Genomic DNA, 25865 nt, shown 5'->3' on the forward strand with positions numbered 1-25865 from the left:
TGGTCATGAGGCTGATGGAGGAAATCTGGACCACTGATCCATCGGTGTGGATGTGCCACATCTGAGAGCTTCAGACCTCGCGTTATGTCATCGGCTGGATTTCTTGGAGAGTCCACGTATCTCCAGCTGGCTCCTTCGGTAAGAGATTGAATCTCTGCGATGCGTGTGCCAACGAACACTTTGTAACGGCATGACTCTGAGCTTAGCCAGTGGAGCACTGTGGTGGAGTCTGACCAGAGGAGTGTCTGCCGGATGGATAATGTAAGCTCTGTGTGGATAAGCTTGGCAAGTTGGGCACCTGTGAGTGCTGCACTAAGTTCCAGACGCGGCATGCTAAGTCGTTTCTTTGGTGCCACTCTTGATCTAGCAAGCACGAAGGAGATGTGGACATGACCTTGATCATCGACTGTGCGTAAGTAAGCCACTGAGCCATATGCCCTCTCTGATGCATCACAGAATATGTGGAGCTCTCTGGATGCAGTTGGCTTGTCAGCACAGGATGGTACGTAAGTCCGAGGGATTTCAATGTGAACGAGATCTGGAAGCTCATTCACCCAAGCTGTCCACTGTTCTCTCAGAGGTTGGGGCTCAATCACATTATCCCATCCATTGTCATGCTTCCAGATGTCCTGGATGAGGACCTTGGCCCTGGTGGTGAAGGGAATGATAAAGCCTAGCGGATCATACTGGCTCGCCAGGGCTTTGTAAATATTCCTCAAGGTTGGCTCAAGGTGTTCTGCTGGACGGAGCTTGAGTCCAAGGGTGTCGGTGAGACAATTCCACTGGAGGCCCAGGGTTGACTCTTGCAGGTTGTTACTGCTTTTGGAGAGCCAAAGCTCACAGTGCTCAGATTTGGCTTCTGGGGGAAGATGCTCGACCACTGATGGCACGTTACTCGCCCACTGCCGGAGATCAAATCCTCCTTCCAGGAGTAACTGGCGTAGGTCATCAATGAGCACTTTGGCTTCAGCAGTGGTGTGGGTGCTATGTAGACAGTTGTCTACATAAAAGGAGTGCTCCACAATTTCAACCAGGTTGGACTTGCCACCGCAGTTGTCGCGAACATGGCTCTGAAGGGCATATACAGCACAGCAGGGGCTGCATGTAGTGCCAAACGGCAGCACCTTCCATTCATAAATGCTTGGCTCCTTCTCCCTCTGCATGTCTCTCCAGAGGAACCTCAGCACCGGTGTGTCAGTGGGCTGCAGGCGAATCTGATGGAACATTCCCTTGATGTCCCCACTCACAGCAACCGAGTGCTGACGGAACCTCAACAAAACGCCAAGTAGGGAAGGTCCTAAAGGTGGTCCAGGCAACAGGTGGTCATTCAGTGACTGCCCCCGGAATTGGAAAGAACAGTCAAAGACAACTCTGTCCTTCCCGTTGTGCTGGACCATGTGGTGTGGTATGAACCATGATTCAGGTGACTGGGCAGCTTCTCCTTGGGAGATCTTCGATACATAACCGGCTTCCTCCAGTTTCCTGATCTCATCACAGTAAGACTTGGCTTGTGCAGGGTTCTTAGCAAGCTTCCGTTCTGTGCTGCGAAGCCTGGGGGGTACTGCTTCTGCAGGAGCATGTAGAGCAATGTCTGTTTTACGGCGGAGAAGAGGTGTGGCGTAGCGCAGGATCTCACCTACTGTCACTCTGGTGGTGGCTGTCTGGAGCAGAGTAAGAGCTTGTTGGTCTTCTTTCGAGCGAGTTGCAGCTTTCTCATTGAAGGGTAAGGTGTCCATCTGCCAAAGACGTTCCACGTTTTTAAGAAGCTCGCTGGAGGGTGAGGCTGTGGAGATGTGCAGGCATTGTTGGACTCCAGGTGAGAGTTGGACAGTGTCAACTGGCCCTTGAAGTGACCATCCCAGTTGAGTGCAGATGGCAACGGGTCCGCCTGATGGTCCTGCATGCACTGGTTGGACTGGAGTAATCAGATGAGGCATGTCAGAACCAATCAGCAGTAGAGGTTGGGCACGGTTGATGGTGGGTAAGGGAAGCCCTCTGAGGTGTCGGTATTGTAGTAGTAGGCATAGTGGACTCCATGTCCCATAGTGCAATGCTTCTATGTGTGTGGTTTTACTTCCTGTTTACTAAAGCGAAAGCACGTTGCTAACAAGAGTCCACGGCGTCCCGTGTCTTCATTATACATGGTGTCAGAAGCGGCGAACTGTAAGTCCCACCGGTGTATTCCAGTGCAGTACAGTGCAGTTGACTTGCGGAAGAAGTTTTCGTGCAGTGTACTCCGCAAATGACGGGCAAAACCGCGGATCGCGGCGACGCTAGCAGTTAGCACGTTGCTAGGCAACGGCCGCGCTCGGCTCATGTCGGCAGAGAGAGAAGTACAGAGAGACGGTGCATCTAACGCAGATTCTGAAAGTGAAGAAGACACCAGGAATTTGGCTACAGAGATGGCGACCACTGTACATTTAACTCCTCCAGAGCCATTCGATTTTGCATGTCCGTCTGACTGGCCAAAATGGATCAGAAGATTTGAAAGGTTCAGGATTGCAACCGCGCTGGACAGCAAATCAGAGGAGTATCAAGTAAATTCACTCCTGTATGCGATGGGAGATGCTGCTGATGATGTTTTGGCAGTTTTGCCATTAACTGCTGACGAAAAACAGCAATATAATGCAGTGAAAACGGCATTTGACAAGCACTATGTGGGAAAACACAACGTCATTTTTGAGCGAGCTCAGTTCAACTCCAGACGTCAACAGGACGGTGAGAGCGCAGAATCATTCATCACAGCTGTTCACAAGCTTGCAGAAAACTGTGGATTCGGAGTGCTCAAAGAGGAACTGATTCGGGACAGAATTGTAGTGGGAATAAAAGACAAGAAACTGTCAGAAGCACTACAAATGGACTGTGATTTAACCCTTGCCAAAGCCATACAGAGAGTCAGACAGAGTGAAACTGTGAAGAAACAGCAAACAATTCTACACAGTAATTCTGCAGAAGACAAGACGCTGAACATGGACTCAATCAAAGCAAACATGAAGAAAGGAAAACCTCAGGCATGGCAACAGTCAAAGAAAGCACAAAAGCCGACAAAGCAGGTCGACAAGGAATGCGGTCGCTGTGGAAGAAAGAGCAAACATTCGTGGAAAGAATGTCCTGCCAGAGAGGTACAGTGCAGAAAATGTGAGAAAAAGGGGCATTTTGCTGTAGTATGTCGTAGTGGTGAAGCTGCAGGATTAAAAGAAGTCACAGAAAATCCAAATGACACAAATAGTGACGACTGCGTGTTCTTGGGAGAAATTGGTACAGAGAGGTCAGAGCCCTGGGTGGAAAAGGTCGAGTTAAATGGGGAAAATGTCCAGTTTAAGCTTGACACGGGGGCAGATGTTACATCCATTCCTGAAATGCTGTACAAACCAGAAAGAGATGGCATGTTGCAGACACCCAAAAAGAAACTTTTAGGGCCAGGCAGTTACCCCCTAAAAGTGAAAGGCTGCTTTGGAGCGCAGTTGGTAGTGAAAGGCCGCTGCACATTACAAGATGTCTACTTAGTGTCAGGCCTAGTACAGCCTCTGTTAAGCAGACCCGCTTGTGAAGCATTGGGGCTGGTGGTCAGAGTAGACACTGTCACTGAACCTGAGACAGATTTCAGAGCAGCATATCCTACAGTGTTTCAAGGTTTAGGCAAACTAAAAGAGCCTTACCACATAGAGCTAGAGCAGGGAGCCATACCCATAGCTCTTTCAGCCCCCCGGCGTGTCCCTCTCCCCCTCAGAGATGCAGTTAGGGAAGAGTTGAGCAGAATGGAAAAAATGGGAGTCATTTCAAAGGTCACTGAGCCTACGGAGTGGTGCTCAGGCATCGTCGTCATTCCCAGACCTGCCAATAAGCCGCCCAGGATCTGCGTGGACCTCACACCCCTAAACACAGCAGTGAAAAGGGAGCGCCACATTCTTCCTGCAGTGGATCAAACGCTCGCACTGATGAAGGATGCTCAAGTGTTTACAAAGTTGGATGCCCGTTCCGGATTTTGGCAAATCCCCCTCACACCAGAGTCACGGCCCCTCACAACCTTCATTACGCCTTTTGGGAGGTTTCAGTTCAATCGCCTTCCCTTTGGCATAGCATCAGCGCCCGAGCATTTCCAAAGGAGAATGTCGCAGATGCTTGAGGACTTTGATGGTGTAATCTGTCATGCAGACGACATACTTGTATACGGCAGGGACAGAAAAGAGCATGACGAGAGACTGCACCGCGTGCTTCAAAAGTTCCAAAAGGAGGGTCTCACTCTTAATGAGAAGTGTGAGTTTGCGAAAACAGAGATTATGTTCGTTGGACACAAAGTTTCAGCAAAAGGCATTGAAGCTGACCCAAACAAGGTAAAGGCAATCCAGCAGCTGCCACAGCCAAAGTGTGTGGAAGATGTGCGACGTCTTTTGGGCATGGCTAACTACCTTGCCAAGTTCATGCCACAGCTGGCTACCATCACAACACCACTTAAGGAGCTGCAAAAGGAGAGAAATGAGTGGATCTGGGCAGAGCCACAGGAGACAGCATTCCAGAAACTGAAGGAAATACTCAGCTCTCCTGAAGTGCTCGCTCAGTACTCCAACACAGCTGACACAAGAGTTGCTGCAGATGCATCGCCATACGGCATTGGAGCTGTACTCACACAGAAGCAGAGAGACGGCATGTGGCGACCAGTGACCTACATTTCCAGAGGACTAACTGATACAGAGAGACGCTATGCGCAAATAGAAAAGGAGGCGCTAGCAGTCACATGGGCGTGTGAGAGACTTTCATCGTATCTCATGGGTCTACAGTTCACGCTCATCACGGACCACAAACCCCTGCTACCTCTTCTGAGCACAAGAGGCTTGGATGATCTTCCTCCTCGAATCCTAAGGTTCAGGCTGAGGCTGCTCCGATTCGCATTCACAATCATCCATGTTCCAGGAAAGAACCTCGTCACAGCTGACACCCTGTCGCGTGCCCCGTTGGGTGGTCCGCCCTCTGCAGGAGATCTACAGTTGGAGAAAGAGGCCGAAGTTTTTGTCGATACTATTGTATCCTGTCTCCCCGCCACAGACAAAAAGCTGGAAGAGATCAAGTCAGCACAAGAAGAGGACAAAGTGTGCACAAAGGTGAAGGACTACTGTGTTAAAGGGTGGCCAGAAAAATGTAAGCTGGATCCAGATGTCAAAGCTTTCTGGCAACACAGGATGGACTTACATGTTGGTCACGGCCTTCTCATGAAAGGAGAAAGACTCGTGATTCCACCACCTCTGAGAGCAGACATTTTGCAACGTCTGCACGCAGGTCATCAAGGGATTACCAAATGCAGGGCCAGAGCTAAGGAATCGGTCTGGTGGCCCAGCATCTCTGCTCAGATTGGTCAAATGGTGGAAACATGTGAAACGTGTCAAAAGTACAGACTTCAGAGCCGTGAACCGCTGCTGTCCACTCCACTTCCGGACCGCCCTTGGCAGAAGGTTGGAATGGATCTGTTTGAGTGGTCAAAGAAACAGTACATTTTGATCATTGACTTTTTCTCGAGATACATTGAAGTGGCACAGCTCAAGCAAACGTCGGCAGAGGTCACTATTACAGCTGTCAAAGAGGCCTTTGCTAGACACGGAACTCCAGAGACTGTGGTATCAGACAACGGGCCGCAGTTTTTGTCAGTACAGTTCAAACAGTTTGCACAGCAGTACCACTTCACACACGTCACAAGCAGCCCGAGGTACCCCCAGGCCAATGGTGAGGCGGAACGAGCTGTTCGTACCATCAAGGATCTGTGGAAAAAGGACACTGACTTTAACAGAGCACTGTTGGCATACAGATCGACCCCACTGGAACACGGATTTTCACCAGCCCAGCTGCTTATGGGAAGAAACCTCCGCACCGCCCTACCTCAAGTCACAACCAAGTTGGAGCCGAAGTGGCCAGACCTGCCAACTTTTCGAAAGGAGGAGGAGAAGGGGAGGTGTGAGCAGGCGAAACACTACAACCGGAGACACCGAGCCAGACCACTCTCCAAACTAACACCTGGACAGAAGGTGTGGATTACCACTGAAGGGACGACAGGAGAAGTCCTCAGACCCGCTGACGCTCCAAGATCCTATGTGGTTGAGACTGACAGAGGTCTCCTCAGGAGAAACAGGAGCCACTTGAGACCTACAGGGACTACCACCAGATCTGGTCGTGTGGTGAAACCTCCTGATAAATTGGATTTGTAAAAGATTCTATGTGTTGCAGTTAAAGAAAAAAAATAAGAATGTTTTGTATTCTGTTGTTCAGAAAATATGCAGCTGCAACTCAAAGGAAAAGCTAAGAAGAAAAACAATGTTTATTTTGAAAATAAGTCACAGCACTTTAGTGTTTAGGCTGTCAGTCACTTTGCATGCCTGTTCATTTGATAAAGCATGACTTTAGCTAAAAAGAGGAGGTGTAGTAGTAGGCATAGTGGACTCCATGTCCCATAGTGCAATGCTTCTATGTGTGTGGTTTTACTTCCTGTTTACTAAAGCGAAAGCACGTTGCTAACAAGAGTCCACGGCGTCCCGTGTCTTCATTATACAGGTATTTCTGCTGTAAAACAGCGACTGGATAGGTGTGTTCAGCAAGAGCCAATCCCTCTGCGGTGAATGCATGAGCTATCAAGTGCTTCTCGGATGGCCGTAGTAGTGATGATACCTCCAATGAGACTGAGGCACCATTAAGTTGTTTCACGCTTTGGTGCACTGTCTGAAGAGGTAGGTTCTCTGGCTGGCCGACGAGGTTGAGCTGCTGCACCACCTGTGGGAGGACGATGCTCCTCTCTGAACCATCATCCAGCACAGCATAAGTTTCCATCTTCCGGTTGCCATTATGAAGGAGGACCTTGACCACTTTCAGCATGACTCTTTGGGATCGGTTGGGCCGGTCCAGGTACACCTTGGTGGGAAGTAGGCTGACTGTGTACACCTTCTGTTTGCTTTCCTGGACTGAATCATGCAGGACAGTAAGGTGAGTCTCCTTACATGTTTTACAAGGACGCTTCAGCGTGCAGCGATCCTCGGTGTGACTGCGTCCGCATTTCTTACACCGTTGACCATCGTTGAGCCATTTCAGTACTTGATCAATACTCAGCTCCTTAAATCCTTCGCAGGAATTAAGGTAGTGATCATGACTGTCACAGTATGGACAGAAGGGCTTGGGCTTGGCTTTGGCCTGTGTAGGCTTTGATCCAGTTGTCTCTTGTCTGGTTGCTTTCTCAGCTACATTGAGACACACAGTTGTGTGCTTCTCTTTGGGATGTGTGGCTCGCTGATCCTTCCTCACAAGTCGGGGGGCATCGGTCTGATACAGTGCTGCTGCTCGACTTGAGATGCGCTTTGCTTGAGACTTAGTTTGGAGCCAGAAAGCCAAGTCTTGAAGGGTGTATGTTCTGTCACTGCCAGTCTGCAAAATACCACGTCCGAGGCAGTACTCAACGAAGCCATCGCGATAGGAGGGAGGCATTTTGCTGAGCAGGCGATCGACATGAGAGCCACAGTGGAGTTCATATCCATTCTGTCCTTCCAGGGTTTTCAACATGCCTACTAAGGACTGGACAGATAAGGCAAATGAGTCGAAGGCATTAGCATCACCCATCTTGAGAGGAGGCGCATTAAGTATGGCACCAAGCTCACTCTGAACCAATTGTCTGGGTTGACCATACTTATCTTGTAGAGCTTGCAGTGCCCTTGTATATGGTACCGGGTCATGCATGTATGCCTTGGCAAGCTGCAGCGCACTTGGTAGCCTGACGTGGTTGATCAACACTTGGTATTTGTACTGCTCACTGAGGTGATGGTTACTCCCCAGTAGGTGATCTAGTGCGAGCTTGAGCAGCGCAAAGTCGCTCTCCCGACCACTCTCGAACACTGGTAGGGAAGGCCGAGGGATTCCGAGGGCTGTGGCCATGAGTAACTCAGCTCCAGGTATTGGTGTGTACCCGAGGTAGGGAGCAGAGAAATTTGGACCAGTATGCTGCCCATGGTGAGTTGGGATGAGTGGTGGAGGTCTTTGGCTGGCATGCTGAGCACTGTACAGTGGCTCCACGGCTGGTTGACTGTAGCTGTAAGCGGGTTGGTACACCGTTGAATATTGAGGCTCTGCAAGATTGGGAGGAGGTTGGATTAAGTCTGAACTCGCTGCCAGCGCTGGACTACTCGCTAGTTGTGAGTTAAGGGAAGATGCCACTTGAGGCGTTGTTTGGACCAGCGGTACTGAGGTGCTGACTTGCACTCAAGGGTGTGACACAGGTTGTATCACAGGAGGAGGTGCTGGGCCAGGTTGTGGTCTCATTGGTCTCGTGACCCTTGGTACCATGGGTATGACACCCTGAGAGTGTGTTGCCAGGTTCACTGGGAGTGCAGGTACTGCTGGGGTGGTTGTAGGCTGGAGAATTGGCTGTGCTCCAGCAGGAGGTGCTGTAGAGACTGGAGTGACCTGTTGCATCACTTGCGGAGGAGGAAGAGATGGGTGCACAGCAGTGGCAGGTCTCGGAGGTAACCGGGTTGAGGGAGAGGGCTGAAAGATGGATGAGAGCCCGCCAACCTGTCTGACCTGCACTGGGGTTGGTAAGTCCAGGAAGGGTCCGGATTCATCGGATTGGGCAGGTGAAGGTGGACATGTCTCATTATTTGAGGAGAGCATCGAAGAGCGAAGCTTAGCAATCTCAAAGTCCTGTTCAGCCCTTGTTAGGCGCTGCTGTCTTTCCAGCCGCCGAGTGAGTGCTTCTCTAGCTTTGAGTGCCTCATCTTGGAGTCGCTGTGCTTCCTTGGCTTGTTCATCCAGCAATTTACATTCCAGGTCAGCTTGAGTCTCCTGCTCAATCTGGCGGCGGATGTCCTCCAGCTCCAACTGTCTTATTCTCTCTTCCATGACAGCAGCTTGTGCGGGTGAGAGATCCTGAGTGGGATACGTACCAACTGAGTAACATGTATGCTTACTGGATCTGCTAGTAGTGTGTGAACTCCTCTTGGACAGCTTGCTCGGGTTGCCACTGTGGTGACTGTGAGAGCGGGACACAGTGGTAGGGGGAGCAGGGCGCATGGGTGGCCTGAATCCAATGTGGAAGTCCTCCAGGTAAGCAGGTAAGCGATGTTCTCTCTGTGGACGGCTCAGGAGCTCTGCGTCGTCTGATGCTGCTTCAGCCATATCTTATTCATAGGTGCACTCAATCCGGCTCGAAGGACCAATGTTTGAGGGGCGAGTCTCAGAATGTAGGATTTCTGGTTGAGGCGGAAGATTATGGTCAATGACTCCGGTCAGAGAGTCGGGAAACAGGACAGAGAGATCCGTTTGTCTTCTTCTTCTTCTTTATTCTTATTCTTTAGCAGCAACACTATGCGTATTTATGCATGCGTGTATGTGTGTATATATGTGTGTGTGTGTGGTCTGGAAAAACAAGGAATAATCACTGTGTCACAAAATGCTCTAAACAATAGTGAGTAGTGAATCAACTAACAGCTGAACATGGATAATACAAACCAATCACAGTCACAATTATAAATCAGTAAATCAGGATGCAATATTGATGTGCAATAAATCACAATAAGCATGTGAACTTGGCTGCAGAATCAACAAATTACAAGCAGGACTAACTTATATTCAAATAGGACTAATCAGCAAAGTGAAACACAACATATCTCCATGAAATAACAAAATACTTCAATAAACATAAAATATACTTCAGTGAGAAGTGGAAAATGACTTACATTTCGTCATGAACGCACACAAAAGGCAGGAAAACACACAAAAACTCCACACAGCTCCATAAAGTCCTCCTGCAGAATCGGCCTGCAGCTGTAGTGTGACTGGGCATGCCCAGACTAGTTCAGGCTGCATTTATCCAGTCACCAGCAGGCGGTGCTGTTGGATCTTTAGGGCTTTCTCACATATAGTTTAAAAAACAAGGTTAACCTCAAAATTTACATTAGAAGAAAAATATTTCTATGATACAATACTGGAAGCTGTGATTGCCAGAAGTATGAAAAATGCGGCCATTTCAATGTTTTACGGTAATATTTTACCATACCATATTTCACATGATCAGCTTGATTTCTTTAAAGGGGACTGTATCATGCTTTTTTAGCTCGTCCAAACCCTAGAAATGGCATTAACATGGTAATAGCTTATTTTTGGCGCTAAGGAAAAGTCATTTTGTGTGAAATAAAAGATTTTCTGGGGCTGATTATGAAACCCTGAAGAGAAAACGCTCCGTTTCACTGAAAATCCCGCCTCTCCCCCTGTGGACTTTGACTGACGGCGTACTTCAACCAATCAGCGCTTCAAAACAAATACGCTGGCTAGCTTTAGCTTTTCTACACGCAAAGACACGCGACAACGTCTTTTCCTGCGAGAAACTCACCGAGCGCAGACCCTTCAGACTCTTGTTCTTGCTTGATTGTTGCTTTCAGACGATGGTCAAAGTTTATCCCTGTAATCGGAGTTACAAAAAAGCAGCAACGCTGATTGCAGAGGGCCTGCCGGAGGGGGGCTCAGGGGAGCCATCTTCACCGTGTGACGTCAACGTGGGAAACAGAGTTTTCACGGGTGCAGGAGGGGCTGCCTCTCTGAGCAGCAGAAACACAAAGGAAAGCTCAAACACGCAGGCACGAAGGAAAAAAACGCTTTGGGGGTGTTTTTGGTGAGTACATAACTATATAACAAGGTTAAAACATACAAAAAGTGAATTTTGCATGATACAGCCCCTTTAACACAAAAATTAATGAACAACACTCAAATATTTATGGAATTAGGCCTAATATAATTTGTTGGTCACCTGATGGCATTATTACCTCCGCCAAGGAGGTTATGTAATCACTTCGGTTTGTTGGTTGGTTGGTTTGTTAGCAAGATCATGGAAAAAGTATTGGACGAATTGCAATGAAACTTTGTGGAAAGGTGGGTCTTGGGCTAACTTAGAGTCCATTAAATTTTGGTGACGATCCAGATCACTGTCTGGATCCAGGAATTTTTTAAAAAGATTCTTTATCATTGAGAGATAGGGCAGTCTTTGAAATAGTTGGGCATAACTCAACAATAAATGACAAGGGGGCTCAGCAAAAAATTACGGTGTAAGTTCTTCAATGACTCTAAGAGATATCAGCTGCTGATCCAGACGGAAGTATTCCGGATACCAGGATCCACAGCAGACAAAAATAGGGGGATTCCGGAGTGTCAGTCACTGTGAGGCAACACATTAAGATATGAACATGCAACAAACAGCTTTCTCCCATACATTGTTTGTGTTGGGGAGAAATAAAATGTTTTTTTGATTATGTATGGTGTTCTAATTGTTGTTGGTAACTGATTTGAGCTGTGGTGGAGGTCTGTGCTCTCTGAGTGCCAAATTCTAGTTTACAGAAGCAACATTTGATCAAAGTGCATTTAAGAGTCCTGATTGACGCTCATGTCTCTGGCACTGATGGCGAAATATATACATCCTTTACAAACGCTGTAACCATGGTGATTTTTTTACATATCTTCAATAAGAATAATACTGACTGAGGAAAAAAGAAGAAGGAAAAAGCATCAACTTCATAAATTAAATTAACCAGGAGAGGCGATATGGCCCAAATCCATCAGGTATTGACAGGATGGACAGGAGGAAGCAGTCGGAGAGGGATTCAGTGTTCGGGCCTCATTTCTCGGCGAGTCTCCGGCCGCCTTCAGACATTTACCGTGTCGGTTCCTGAGAGCTCCGATGCAGTTTCAAAATGCTGACCGGCAGAGTTAGTCTGAGTCCAGAGAGATTCCCCGCTGTGGAAATCCGTCTCAACGGGTTCCCCTATCAGGGCGGGGCAAAAGAAATGGCAGGAAGTGGTCTGTGGCCCGGAAAGAAAAACAAAAAACTAACAAAGAAAAAGAAAAAAGTCTTTGACACTCTGGATATTCACATAATAAATAAAGGTTGGTCTTGGCCACAGATAAAGGACGTAATGCACTTCAGAAGGCATGTGGTCGGACCGTGAGGGCTGCAGCTGCCGCCGCGGACCGCCAGGGGGCGCCACGCGGCGCCGTCAGCTGCCGCAAGACGAAGAAAAGAAAGGAGGAAGAAGAAAAGAAAACTCGACGACCAACTGGATCAGGATAAATCGTCGTCTGTGCTCACGATGGAGATCTGGAGGAGGACAGAGGGACAGACGGTGACATAAGCTCAACCTGCAGACGGAGGAGAACAGGACTCGACAACCTTCGCTTCCAAAAGAGACGTTTTCACCATTTCCCACGAAATTAAATCAGAAAAACAGTCTGAGTGTTGGGCGTCTTTTCCCAGGAGCTGCTGTCTCCTGCAGCTGTCGGAGGGAGAGCAGTGGTTTGTGTCCATCTCCGTCCGGGTTTAGGTTAATCTGTTTAATCTGAGAGGGACAGTCTGATAACGCCGGGCGGATTAGAGCAGGACGAGAGGTCGGCCTGAGAGCAGAGGTCACCGGCCTGAAGAAGACCTTCACTTTCTGCAGGAGCTGCACGCCAGCGTTTTAGAGTCTTTCCTACTTTATACATCTTTCTGGAACCTAATGGCAACTTTTTCTGACCTCTACCATGTCCAACCGGATTATTTTAAACATTTTCCAACTGAGCTCGCTGGAATTTATTGAATTGATTTCCCATTTCCAACCTGAACTGAATCAACGAGCGTACACACCACGCTTTTGCTTGTCAAATTGAACTTTTATTAGCAGATATTTTTGCTTCTGAAGTGGAATTTGTCAGATGTGGAATTTAGAACACTACTTCAAGCACAAACCTTGTGCTCAAATAGTTTCTCTTTCATGTCGTTGCCAAGAACGGCTCACATGCAAATCAAACATCTGCCTCGACTCGGGAGGTAATTTGTGAAAAATGTTTAGAAAAAGGAAATCTGTAAAATACATGGGGATAAAAGCTTCAAATTCTACAAAGTTATAAAGTATAAAACGTTATTTTTTCATTTTGTGACTCAACAGAAGTTTAAAGTTGGTCATGTAATGATGGTCATTAGTCTGATTACCTGCTGACCAGTTTAAATGTGATAAAACCACTAACCTGCTAACAGTGACTACATTTACATGCAGTCAATATTCGGGTTAAGGTCAATATTCCGGTTTCTGAATCATTTGGAATAACCCGTTTACATGCTTAAACAGACAGAGTTACTCCTGTTTACATGATCAGGGATATCCCCATTCAAACCAAGATGCACAGATGACGCCATGACTGCATTTGCTCTTCATGCCACTAGGTGTGCTGTTTGCATGTTCAACCTTATTTTACATAGACACCACAGAAAAAGAAGGGCGCTGCAGCTTCTCTCTGCATGTTGTTAGAAAAAGAGTAAGCCAGCAAGACGTGGTAATATGTTTAATGATGCATGCGCCGTTTTTTTCAGTAAAACAGAAGGACTGAACGATCGTTTTGGCACATTTCACTTACTTAGTAGCAGTTAAACTGTGTCACAAGTAGTTCCTGGACTCAAATGACTGAGATTCCTTGCGGGTAGAACAAGCGCAGAGCAGTATTTGATGTCCCTTTCGACTGGGATATTACGATGCGCGTTTATATGACCAGAAATTCAGGTTAGAAAAGGAGTAACCCAGGGGCAATATTCAGGTTTTTAAAAACCGGAATATGAGCATATTCAGGTTTTTGCACGTGTTTACATGGCTGTGCGCAACCGGGTTATTGCGAATATTCTGGTTAAGAAAGGGTTATTGGCTGCATGTAAACGCACCCACTGTAATGGGATATTTGAAAAGGTATCACAATATTGGATTACATTACCGATGAAGCGGGAAGAAAAATAAGTTTAAGAAGTAATGAGCGTTTGGTTTGATAGTTGGGTTAATAGTTGTCTGGTTCTATTTTATTATGTTACTGTCTTCATTACTTCAAACTTCAAACTTTATTTATTTGTATAGCACTTTTCATGATAATAAAAGCAATGCAAAGTGCTTAACAGTAAAAAAAAAAAAAAAAAAAAAAAAAAAAACAAAAGCTGCACCATCAATAAGTGTACACCACACGCACACGCACACACACACAAACACACGCACACACCCAATTTATGCCCATAGCAAGGCAGAGGAGACATGGCATGGCACTAAGCATCATGGGAAAACACTACCAGTGGGGCCGTTCACACCAGGAGAAGGCGAAGGTCATTAGTACTGGGGCACCAGCGCTCAACCCCCGACCCCGTCAGACCAACGGGATCCCGCACACCAAGGTGTGGAGACCCCAGGCCAGCCAGGACCAGAGGACCAGAGCGCAGCGACCCCAGCAGAGGACCAGGACCAACTCCCGGTGTGAAGGACCCCCCTGAGGAAACACTGGAGTTAAACAGATGTTAAAAAGACATGATACAAAGCTAATAAAAAAAAATAAAAAATAAATAAAAAGTAAGATAAGATTATAAAATACAAAATAAAATAAATTAAAAGTACATAGTAAAAATAGAATGAATAAATAGGATAAGTATATTAAAAATTAAAATGACCAAAAATAGAAATGATGGAGATAAGAGGTATAAAAGGTCAATTAAAAGCCAGATTAAAAAGGTGTGTTTTCAACCTCCCTTTAAAAATATCAACAGTCTCTGCGGTCCTGAGGTTCTCCGGCAGGCTGTTCCACAGGCGGGGGCCGTAGTGGCTAAAAGCCGCTTCACCATGGGTTTTGGTTCTGGCTTTAGGAACACACAATAGGCCGCTGCCAGAGGACCTCAGGGCCCGCGAGGGTCGATAGGGTAAAAACAGATCAGCTAGATAAGAAGGCGCAAGGCCATTAAGACATTTAAAAACTAATAAGAGAACCTTAAAATCGATCCTGAAGCGGACAGGGAGCCAATGCAGCGACTGTAAAACCGGTGTAATGTGGGCCCGCCCCCTGGTCCTCGTCAGCACGCGAGCGGCTGAGTTTTGTAATAACTGGAGGTTTGAAATATTCTTTTTGGGAAGACCAGAGAGCAAGGCATTACAATAATCTAATCTACAGGAGATAAAAGCATGCATTAGCACCTCTGTACTGGCCTGAGAGAGAAACGGGCGGACTCTGGCTATATTCTTAAGATGATAAAATCCAATCTTAGTTATGTTTTTAATGTGTGGAATAAAACTTAGCTCAGAGTCAAAAATCACGCCCAGGTTCTTAACTGATTGTGCTGGTTTAAAATCTGATAATTTAGGTAAAATTTTCTCTCTCTGACCTTCGGGACCGATAACTAAAACCTCAGTCTTGTCCTGGTTGAGCTGTAGGAAATTCACTGCCATCCATGACTTGATGTCTGAAATACAGTTAAAAAGGGTTTCTATTGGCCCGGAGTCATCAGGAGACACGGCGATGTACAGCTGAGTGTCGTCAGCGTAACTATGGAAACTGATGCCGTGTCTCCTGATGACGTCCCCAAGTGGAAGCATGTAGAGATTAAAAAGTATGGGACCTAAAATTGAACCTTGGGGAACCCCACACCTAATTTCATGGATTCCTGAGGAACAAGTATCCAAACTTACATAAAAACATCGATCTGTGAGATAAGAACTGAACCAGTTAAGAACGGTACCAGAGAGGCCCACCAGGTGACTCAATCTATTTATTAAAATGTGGTGGTCTACTGTATCAAATGCAGCACTCAGGTCCAGTAGAACCAACACTGTGAGTTTTTTATTATCTAAATTCCACCTGATGTCATTTAAAATCTTTAAAAGGGCCGTCTCGGTACTGTGGTTCACTCTAAAACCAGACTGATGTCTTTCTAAAATGTTATTGATCATTAAAAAGTCATTGACTTGGTTAAAAACCAGTCTTTCTAAAACTTTACTTAAAAATGGTAAGTTGGATACTGGTCTGTAGTTATTAAGATTATTGGGGTCTAAATTGCTCTTCTTCAGAAGGGGCTTCACCACCGCCGTTTTAAAGGCAGTGGGGAAGACACCCATTTGAAGAGAGCTGTTCATGATATTTAAAATCTGTTCCTCAAGGAATCCATAAAGTGATTTATAAAGTGGTGTGGGAATGGGATCTAAAAGGCAGGTTGTTGATTTTACTTGGGAGAAAACTCGACCAAGAGTCCTCGCGTCAACCAGGTCAAAACTGTCCAGTGTTTCCTCAGGCATGGACAACGGTTCAGCTGTGTTCACTGATAAAACCTGTTGGGGTAAAAGACTAGACCTGATGTCCATGATTTTAGTTCTGAAGTGGTCTGCAAAGTCTTCACAGAGAGCGTCTGTTGGCTCCTTAAAAGCTTTATTAAAATGAGTGCCAGTTAAAATGTTGAAAGTGGAGAAGAGGAACCGGGGGTTGTCTTTATTGTCTGAAATAAGTTGAGAGAAGTGGGAAGTTCGGGCCTGTTTAACTGCATTATTGTAAATTTTGAGTTGTTGACGTAGAATGTCGTGATGTACAGTCAACTTGGATTTTCTCCACCTTCTTTCAGCACTCCTGCAGTTTCTTTTTAGTTTGGTGATTGCATCGTTTTTCCTCCACGGGGGTTTGGAATGGCCCTTGATAGTTTTGGTTAAAAGTGGAGCGACTGAGTCCAGACTGGACTTGAGTTTACTGTTAAAATTGTCAACGATAAAATCACAGGGTGCAGGTAAAATCACTGCAGGAGTGCTCTGTAAAATTTCTATAAAATCTGCAGCCACTTCAGAGGTAAGGTAGCGTTTCCTCACTGTTCTCACCGGGGCTTCCTGCTGGTTAAAACTGGTGATGTTAAAAAACACACAGTAGTGGTCAGACACAGCCAGGTCAACAACAGAGGACACACTGATGGACAGACCGTGGGTTAGAACCAGGTCCAGGGTGTGTCCTCTGTTGTGAGTTGGCTGTGCGACATGCTGTTTAAAATCTAAACAGTTTAAAAGGTTTAAAAATTCTCTGGACATAGAGTCCGAGATGTCGTCAACATGTAAGTTAAAATCACCAGTTATTAAAATTCTGTTATATTTAGAATGAATTATTGTTAAAAGTTCTGAAAATTCACTAATAAAAAGACTAGAGTACTGAGGGGGTCTGTACACAGTTAAACACAGGATTGGGGGACTGGTAAAAACAAAGGCGTGGTGCTCAAAGGAGCTAAAACTGTTAAAAACCACTGTACACGCACTAAATGAGGTTTTTAAAATGGAAGCAGTCCCTCCACCCCTCTTACCCTGTCTGGTTGAAAATAAAAAGCTAAAACTTGGTGGGGAAGCCTCAGTGAGGATAACAGGTGCATCAGTACCAAGCCATGTCTCAGTTAAAAGCAGACTGTCTAAATTATTATCTAAAATAAGATCATTAATAATAAAAGATTTGTTTAAGAGAGAGCGCACATTCAGCAACGCCATTTTAATGGTGGTAGGCGGGCTGAATGTGCGCTCTCGGTGAAGTTTCACTGTTAAAAGAGTCCTTTCTCGTTTAAAAACAGTCCGAGGGATGTGGTGTCTGGAGGAGATGATAACTGGGATGCTGTGGATGGTGTGTGGTGTGTCCGGGGGCAGTGAAGGTGTGTGAGGGGTGTGTGCGGCGTGTGGTGGATGGGGGGGGCTTGCAGGTAGTCAGTCAGTGGGGGATGTGTGGACTGTGTGCTGAATGTTACCTGCTAAAATGGAGCTGCCCAGCGTGCTCGGGTGAAGTCCGTCCTGATGATAAAAAGCTGGGCGGTTCCAGAAAAGGTTAAAATTGTCAATGAAATAAAAGTTGGAGGCTGAGCAGGAGCGCTGAAGCCAGGTGTTGAGGCTGAGCAGTCTGGAGAAGCGTTCAGCGCCCCTGGAGAAGGTCGGCAAAGGTCCAGAGATAAAAACCGACCTTCCACAGCTCTCCAACAGGTTAAAAAGTAGGGGTGGGAATCTTTAACCAACTCACGATTCGATTCGATTCCGATTTTTGAGGCCACAATTCGATTAAAAATAGATTTTCGATTCAAAACGATTTTCGATTCAAAGCGATTTTATTCATCATAATTTCTGATCTATTTTCTTATCATGATGTACTCCCATCTGCTTTGCTAGACAGCATGAAAAATTGAGACATTAAAGTGCCCTTTTCAACTTTATTTTTAAGTTTTACACATTCATCCATGCTTAGATGGGATTTTTGCAACTGTTACAAAAAGCAATATCAGTAACAAAAACAAAAGTGCCTCTTTTAATAGTGCAGTTAAACATGCGACCTTTTCAATTTTGATGAATTAACAAAGATTGTGTACTCCTCAGCTACTACTCTAGTTAGCTATAAAGTAATTTGTAACAAAAATAAAGTTTCTCTGTACACTAGAAAATGGTTCAGTTGAAAAAGATGCATTTTCATTTCACAGTAAAGTTGCAATACCAAAAATATCTTGTAGAATACAACCAGCAGACATGAAAAACATTTATATTTCTTAGTCAAAAGCTTAACAAGTTATGAAAATAAAAGTGCTTTTTTTAAATAAAAAATGAAAAATACAAATACCATCTGTAAACTAGCTGTCCCTGAACTTTTCATAAAAGTACCTCTTGCAAAAAATAGAACTGCACAACTGTGCAACCTGTTATACAATTATCAACAAAACATTACGAATACTGGGCATGAACTGGGTCCAACGTTACTGTCCATTTGCAAGTGCAACGTTCAGGTTTTTTTGTAGGAAAAGAAGCTGATCAACGTGAGCAGGAGTGAGGCTGCTTCGCTGTGCTGTCACTATATCTCCAGCGGTGGAGAAAACTCTCTCCGCGGCCACGCTAGTGCCAGGGATGCACAGGTAGCGTTTAGCCTGTCGAGCCAAGAGAGGGAAAGTGGTCTCATGGATCCTCCACCAACTGAGGGGATTCTCCGACAGAGACAGTGGAGGGGCTTCGAGATACTTCTTGAGCTCCTCTTCAGCTCTGGTGCTGGCTGATCGATGAGCAACACTGACCTCAGTAAATGTCTTGCCCAAAAGTGTTACCAGTGCAGAGGGCCTTCTTTTCGGAGCAGGGCCTTCTTCTGTGTCTGGCTGTGGTGTCACAGTAGTGTCACAGCCAGACTCCTCTGGGTTCAAATGTCTCTACAGAAAAAAAAATCAAAATCAAAATATACAAGTCTTTATGTACAATATAATCACATCACTCCCTCATTGTATGTTTTATCAATCAATCAATCAATCAATCAATTTATTTTTGTATAGCCCAGTATCACAACAACAGTTGCCTCAGAGGGCTTCAAGATGTTGTTGTTTAAAAAAAACATATATACAAACTTGTTGTATGAGATTCAATTTAACTTTGAATTACATCCATTATAATAAGTATAAATGTGTTACACAGTTTATAATATATATTGTTCAAGAACGGGTCATATAAATTTACCTCGAGTGCAGCTGCCTCAGCAACAACATTGGCGTGGATTTCCAGCTGGTCCTCCACAGTGAGGAAAGGCAGAGCCTTAAATCTTGGATCCAAAAAGGAAGCTGAGTGAAGCATGCTCTTATCCTGTGCAGAACTGTATCTTTTTGCCAGATCTTCGTGGATTGCCAGTTTGATTTCCCGAATAACGGGTGCGTCCGCAGCAACGCCAGCTGTGTCATTCAGCAACTGAGTATGCAAGGGAGCAATAACTGAAAGCGTAGGTGTTGAATCTTCGGACATGATGTGGGTTGCGTCTTTCAGTGGCTTCAGCGCCGTTGCGATTTCCTCAGCAGCGGAGACGTCCATGTCACTTAGGGTGCAGATGTCACTCGCAGATTTTCTCACTTGTGGAGAGAGCAGCGCGGCACAAATAGCAGGCTGCTGCTCCAGGAAACGCTCGATCATGTCCAGTGCACTGTTCCATCGTGTAGTGACATCTGTTTTCAGTTTGTGCACCGGTAACTGCAGAAGTTTCTGCTTCTCCTGCAGTTCGTGATTTGCGATGGCGCTGCGGTGGAAGAAACCAGTGATCCTCCTGATCCTCCCAAGCAGCCGTGACACCGTAGTCAGCTTCAAAGCTCGTTGAGCAGCCAGGTTCAGAGTATGGGCGAAACATGTAATGTGCGCCAAATTATCAATCTGTGTAGCTGCGAGCATGTTGGCGGCATTATCGGTCACAATCACCAGCTCCGAGACCGTCAACTTCCATTCATTAGCAACGGAGTGAAACATGGCATTGACATTCGCTACTGTGTGGCTCTCGTGCATGACACGAGTTTGCAAAACACGGGATTCGAGTAGCCACGTATCAGATATATAGTGAACTGTGAATGTCACATAAGATTGTGTTGCTCTTGATGTCCACGCATCGCATGTTAGAGCCACTCTGGTCGTTTTGGCGAGATCACTGGCGACTTTTCTTTTAGTTTCTTCATAAAGCTGCGGCACAGCTGTCTCACTGAGGAATTTACGGCTTGGAATGGCGTACCTCGGCTCCAGTGTCTGCAACATGCAGATAAATCCCTCGTTCTCCACCACACTGTACGGCCTTAGGTCTTTGGCAATGAAACAGGCGATAGACCGAGTTATTCTTTTAGCCCGCTCGGAGTTGGCAGAGAGCTTCGCAAAGTACTGAAGTGTGCGCTGGTCTGCAGCTGGCGGCCGACTCTGCTTCTCCGTGTCGCTTATCTCCGGGTGATGCCTCGTAATATGAGCACGTGCGTTTGTTGTGTTGCCGAAGTACTTGAGCTTCGCCTTGCAATGCTTGCACACAGTGTGCGTCATGTCCAGCTCTGTTTTTCCTGGGAGTCGGTAAAAGCCGAAATGTTGCCAAACTTTAGCTTTTAACGAAGACGGCGCCGGTTGAACGTCATTTTCCTCCATCTTTGCTTCGGTGTTTTCTGCGCATGCGTACGGTCCAGATCCCGCTGCGTGATGACGTCACTTCCGCATAGTTACAAAAGGGAGGCCGACTGGAAAGCTAGGAAAGTTTATTTTTTATTGTATATATATTAAAATCGATTTTGGGGGATTTTAAATCGATTCTGAATCATAGCAAATGAGAATCGAGATTCTTGTGTGAATCGATTTTTTGGCACACCCCTATTAAAAAGGTTTTTAAAATCCTGCTTGGTGACCTCCGACTGCCGCCGGGCCGTGTCGTTAGTGCCGACGTGAACGATGACCCGGCGGACAGTGGAGGGGAGGGACTGCAGGAGCTCCGGGAGATCGTGGAAGATCGTGGGGACAGTAGCACCAGGAATACACCGCGTGATAGCGTTAAAAAAGCGAATATTCCTGATGCTACTGTCCCCAACCAGGAGAGATGTGGGGGAAAAAAGGGGGCGGGGCGGGGGCGGCTGCGGGGCGACGATGTCCGGGGCTGGGGAGCGCTCTGCCGGTGTAGCGGGGCCGCCGGCAGCAACCTCGCTGCTGGAGCGGTGGTCCTGACCCTGGTCCTGGATCCGGTCCCGGTTCTCCCCGGAGTGGTGGTCCCGGTTCTCCCCGCGGTGGTGGTGGTGGCTCCCGGAATGCCTCCTCACCGCCTCCCTGATCATCCTCAGGCGGGCAGCGGAGGCCGCGGACCGGGGTGATCGCCGCCGCTCCGGGACCGGCTGGGAGCGGTCCGGCTCCAGGGCCGCGGCGGAGTGATTCGGTGCTGCGGCGGGGAGCTCCTTCTCCGGGGCCGAGGTGGAGTCGGGCCGGGCCGGGCCTTGGTGGAGTGATCCGGAGCCGCGGCGGGGAGCTCCTTCTCCGGGGCCGAGGTGGAGTGGGCCAGGACCGCGAGGGATAAATCCGTCTCCGGGGCCGGGGTGAAATAATCCGAAGCAGTGGCGGAGCGACGGCGGTGCCTGGTGGTGTCTGGCAGCGTGGCTTCCGGGGAATCGTGGCGGCGAGCGGCGGACCCGCCAGAGGACGCGGGAACAGCAGCGGCCGCAGCGGGCCGCGGACCCTCACCACCCGCCGGGCTGTCGTCGTACTGCTCCAGGGCGTGGAAGCGATTCGAGAGGGGTAGTGGAGGCGAAGCTACGGTGGGCTTAGGCTTGCGGCCCCGCACTACCACCTCTGCCCAGGAGCGCCGATGGTCCGGAGTAGAGCAGGAGGGAGCCCAGTGAGCTGGAGCGATGGTGGTGTTCATGAAAGAGGAGATGAGCATGGATTGTCCCTCGGCCAGCGTCCGGGCCTGCTCCAGCAGATCGTCTTTTTCCCTGAGTTCCTCCGACAGCCGGCGGATGTCCTCCCGCAGGTCGGAGACGATCCTGTCCGCCTTCACGACCAGGGGGTGCAGGTGAGGTCCGCGGTACAACGCTGCGGCCATGTTGGGCTGGCGGCACGGCCTCACACACCGGTACCCACGGGCACGTACCTCTGTCCCTGGTGCCCGGGTTCACTATCGGTGTAACCGTGCCGCCTTCGTGCTGCCTCGCCGCTCCTGGTTCACCGCTACCGGATCGCCACTCGTAAACCGCCGCTCCGCCTCGGTGCCACTGCTCCGCTTCGGACCCGGAAGCGTCGGTACTGCGCGCTCGTCTCGCTGCTTCTGCGCGCTCGTCTCGCTGCTTCTGCGCGCTCGTCTCATTCAAAATGACCGAAATGGTGATAAAAATGTTCAATGAAGGCAAGAAATCTGATAAAAATAAATTATTGGTTGATAATCTGGAGAGATGGGCAGGTTAGATTAAATAATCCTTCATTTGTCCAACAAGGAAAAAGCTTCAATTGTTAATGCAGTCAGTAAATATATGGAAGAGCAGCAAAAGAAGACGCCATGAGCAGTAATAATAAAATGTTGCCGTTATGTTTATAGTGCCAGCGTGGCGCCGTCACTCACAGCGGGGTAGGTGTGTCCCACGTTGGCGCCGTGCCGCGTGATGTCGATGTTCAGGTCTTCTTCTGTGGTCTTCAGGTAGACGGGATTGTCGAAGTTCATGCTCTTCTGGTTCCTCAGCTGCCAGTTTCTCCACATCAGGTATCCGCCTGCGGCAGCCATGGCCAGCAGCACTGAGGAGGGAGAGACACACCGTAACTCCACCACCAACTCCAAACCGCCGAGTGAGAGAAGAGCTGGAATGAGGCGGTTTGTCCTCACAGACGGGCAGGATGGCCCAGGCAGCGGCCGAGCCCCGGGCGGTGGAGTCCACCTGGATCGACGTGCTCACGTTAGCTTCTGGAAGACAAGACGACACGAGACGGCGCTCAGAAACTGAGTCTCTCTTCATGTAATTCACACAAAAAGTACAAGGCTCCAAACCTAAACCACCAAATGATAAAAAGTAGATTTTAAGAGAAGCAGATACAACAACACAGAATCTGGGATCAACACCATCTAACCAGCCTCAGAGCCCTGCTGTCAGCGTGACTCTAAAAACATCCACGATGCAGCAGACACAGGAAAAGGTTCTGAAGCCTTTCACTGCATTTTACACCAGAAAGTATCATTCAAATTTGCATTATGTTCAGATTATAGTCATTTTCCATAGAAATTATTTTAGTTTTGTGCAACAAGTGTAAATTTAAATTTAAGTTTACCACTATTTCACCCTGTTTGACGCTCCTGTCATGAACCAATGACAAACAGAAGCAGAGATTAACTAATCAACCAGCAGCTCTCATGATGGGACTTGATGTAACGTTGCTAATCACCACCAGGGAACCTGAGTTAGTTCAGGGTTAATAAAGTTCAAGTCAAAAGCTTCAGATAACACCAGGAGGGTTCAAGTCCGACGCTGCAGTGAGAAGCAGTTTGTGGTGCCCGAGGAGTTTCAGACCAGAGTGAGGGACACGACTGACAAGCAGCTGGAGACAGAAAAACAAGTGTTGGCAGCCGGTCGGCTCAGCGATCAGCAGGTTGTCTGCGCAGCGGCAGTCCCAGAAGCGGCACAGCGGCAGGGTGAGAGTCGACTGGCTGCTGTGTTGTGACAGTCATGACCGCAGCTCTGTTTGTGTTTGAAGCTCATCATGTGCGAAATGTCCACAAATAAGATCAAACAGCAAATCAAACAGAACCTGTTTGAGGTTCTGTGTAAAAATGTAAAAACATCTTTTCCTTCTTTAAGCTGCATTTTGTGAATAAAAAACTGATACAAAAATTAAATTCATGCTGTGATGAACCTTTATCTTTTTTCCATTTTAAGACATTCCAACTTTTTGTTAGCAAGTTCAATATTTCACCTTGAATTGCAGAAACTGACAAGTTTTAATTGGATCTTTTCCAGTTTATTTTCAGCTTCATGTGAATTTCTTTTACAAATTTTGACTCAAGTTTGACTTGAGTTTGACTCAATATTCAGCATTTATTCAGACACTTTATCTGAACATTAAATCCGTGTCATCACTTATGCTGCTATTTTTTAATTTAGCCCTGTTTTTAATTTACACGAAAACCTTTCCAGTGAAAGCGCATCAATTTATCAATTCTTTAATAGTGGTGAAGGACTGGCAAAATCAACTGAATGGATGATGAATAAATGACAGAATGGTAGAATGATTGAATGATGGTGGAATGTAGAATGGTTTCTGTCACAAAATAAGAAATAAAAGATACAAATAATAAACGATAATAAACAATCCTATACAACAATATTAAAGCATAATCATCTCTACACGGTTCGAAGGCAATGAAAAACTTAAATTCGCCCTGGTAGCATCCCACATACACACACCTTATGATAACAAGCAGCAAAGCACAGCTAGCCGATTAGCATTAGCTTCAAACATGAAGGAACTGAATTGACATTCAAAATGGCCCACTTAAAAACACACACGGCGGCTAACAAATGCTAATATGGGTACCAACATTTGTCTGACATAAATATTAATATGCTTTAAGAACTCACTCGCTTCATAAACGCATTCTCTGTTAATCAAACGATCTGCCGTCGCACCGGGGGAAGCTCCGTCCGGACCCCATAGCTGTCCGAACGGGTTGCCTGACTAAAACAACAAAGCCTCAATCACAAACCCACAGGGAATTTAGGAAAAGTTCCCTTAAATTCAGACATTATCTACTCGTCATACAGATGAAAAGTCCAGTGTAGTTTTATTGTTTTGTTTTGTTTTTTAAGAGTAGAGAGTTACTTTATTCCTTGTGCCTGCCTCTAGCAAGGTGCAAAGGTTACTGTCCTACCCAGGGTCCCCTGGTTTAATTTTATTTATCAACTTATTCTTCTACAAATCAGTGATAAAACATGATAAAAAGTAATTATAAATGTATCTCCACACTGCTCATCTGCTTTATACCGCAGATGTATCCAGTATTTTATCATAGAATTTTTTTTTCTAATGTAAATTTTGAGGTAACCTTGTTTTTTAAACTATACTTTTTTTAAACAGTAAAATCTTGAATTAAGTACATTTTTAACCCGTAAAATCAACACCAACACTATCATGACATGTTTTAAGGGCGGGCCACCAGGTGCTTGCGTACGAGCCCCAACCCCAGGCCTGTCTCCAGGTTGGGGCCCCGGCTGTTCCACCAGGCGACGTCACAGTGTTTGATTAAACTTTTCTCAATGGAGCTGATAGATCGCTTGGGAATCTGTTGAATCAGAGACACAGACAGTGTAAAATGGTTTTAAATGTTTATTTTTTTTTTTTTTTTTTTTTCTGCTGCTCTTTTTTTTGTCTTTCTTCTTAGAATTTTTTTGTCTTTTTTCTCTCTTTTTTCTGCTTCTCCACATGCAGAATATGAAGAGTGCTGAGAGATTAAAGATCAGCGTGATCATGCAACTATTAACCCCCCCCCCGTGCTCCATAAAGCATACTGTCGGAGCCAGGGTATTACAACCCCCACCCCCCATCTAGCCCCCTCATGTGAATGTTTATTTTTTTCTGCTGCTCTTTTTTTTGTCTTTCTTCCTATGATTTTTTCATTGTCTCTTTTTCTCTCTTTTTTTTCTTTCCTTGTTTTCTTCCGTTTTCTCTCTTTTGTTTTCTTTTCTTTCTGCTTCTCCAGCCAGGGTCTCGCAACCCCCAGCCCCCCAAAAAACTTCCTGCTTTGGACGATAGAAGTGACGGGTCCCACAGCAGCTTCTTATTGATCAAGGTCACATGTCT

General features: G+C 46.6%; 1 long non-coding RNA gene across 1 annotated transcript; it reads right to left on the minus strand.

The window, feature by feature from the left end:
• Positions 1 to 13: 13 nt before the first annotated feature.
• On the minus strand, positions 14 to 24687 carry LOC115383026 (uncharacterized). Its single transcript, XR_003930621.1, has 5 exons — positions 24647 to 24687; positions 22900 to 22977; positions 22642 to 22811; positions 11769 to 12109; positions 14 to 25 (listed from the first exon to the last, which is right to left on the minus strand). It is a non-coding gene; the product is annotated as an uncharacterized LOC115383026 (long non-coding RNA).
• Positions 24688 to 25865: the final 1178 nt, after the last annotated feature.

Source organism: Salarias fasciatus, assembly GCF_902148845.1.
Source record: "Salarias fasciatus chromosome 7 unlocalized genomic scaffold, fSalaFa1.1 super_scaffold_4, whole genome shotgun sequence".
Classification (NCBI taxonomy): Eukaryota; Metazoa; Chordata; class Actinopteri; order Blenniiformes; family Blenniidae; genus Salarias; species Salarias fasciatus.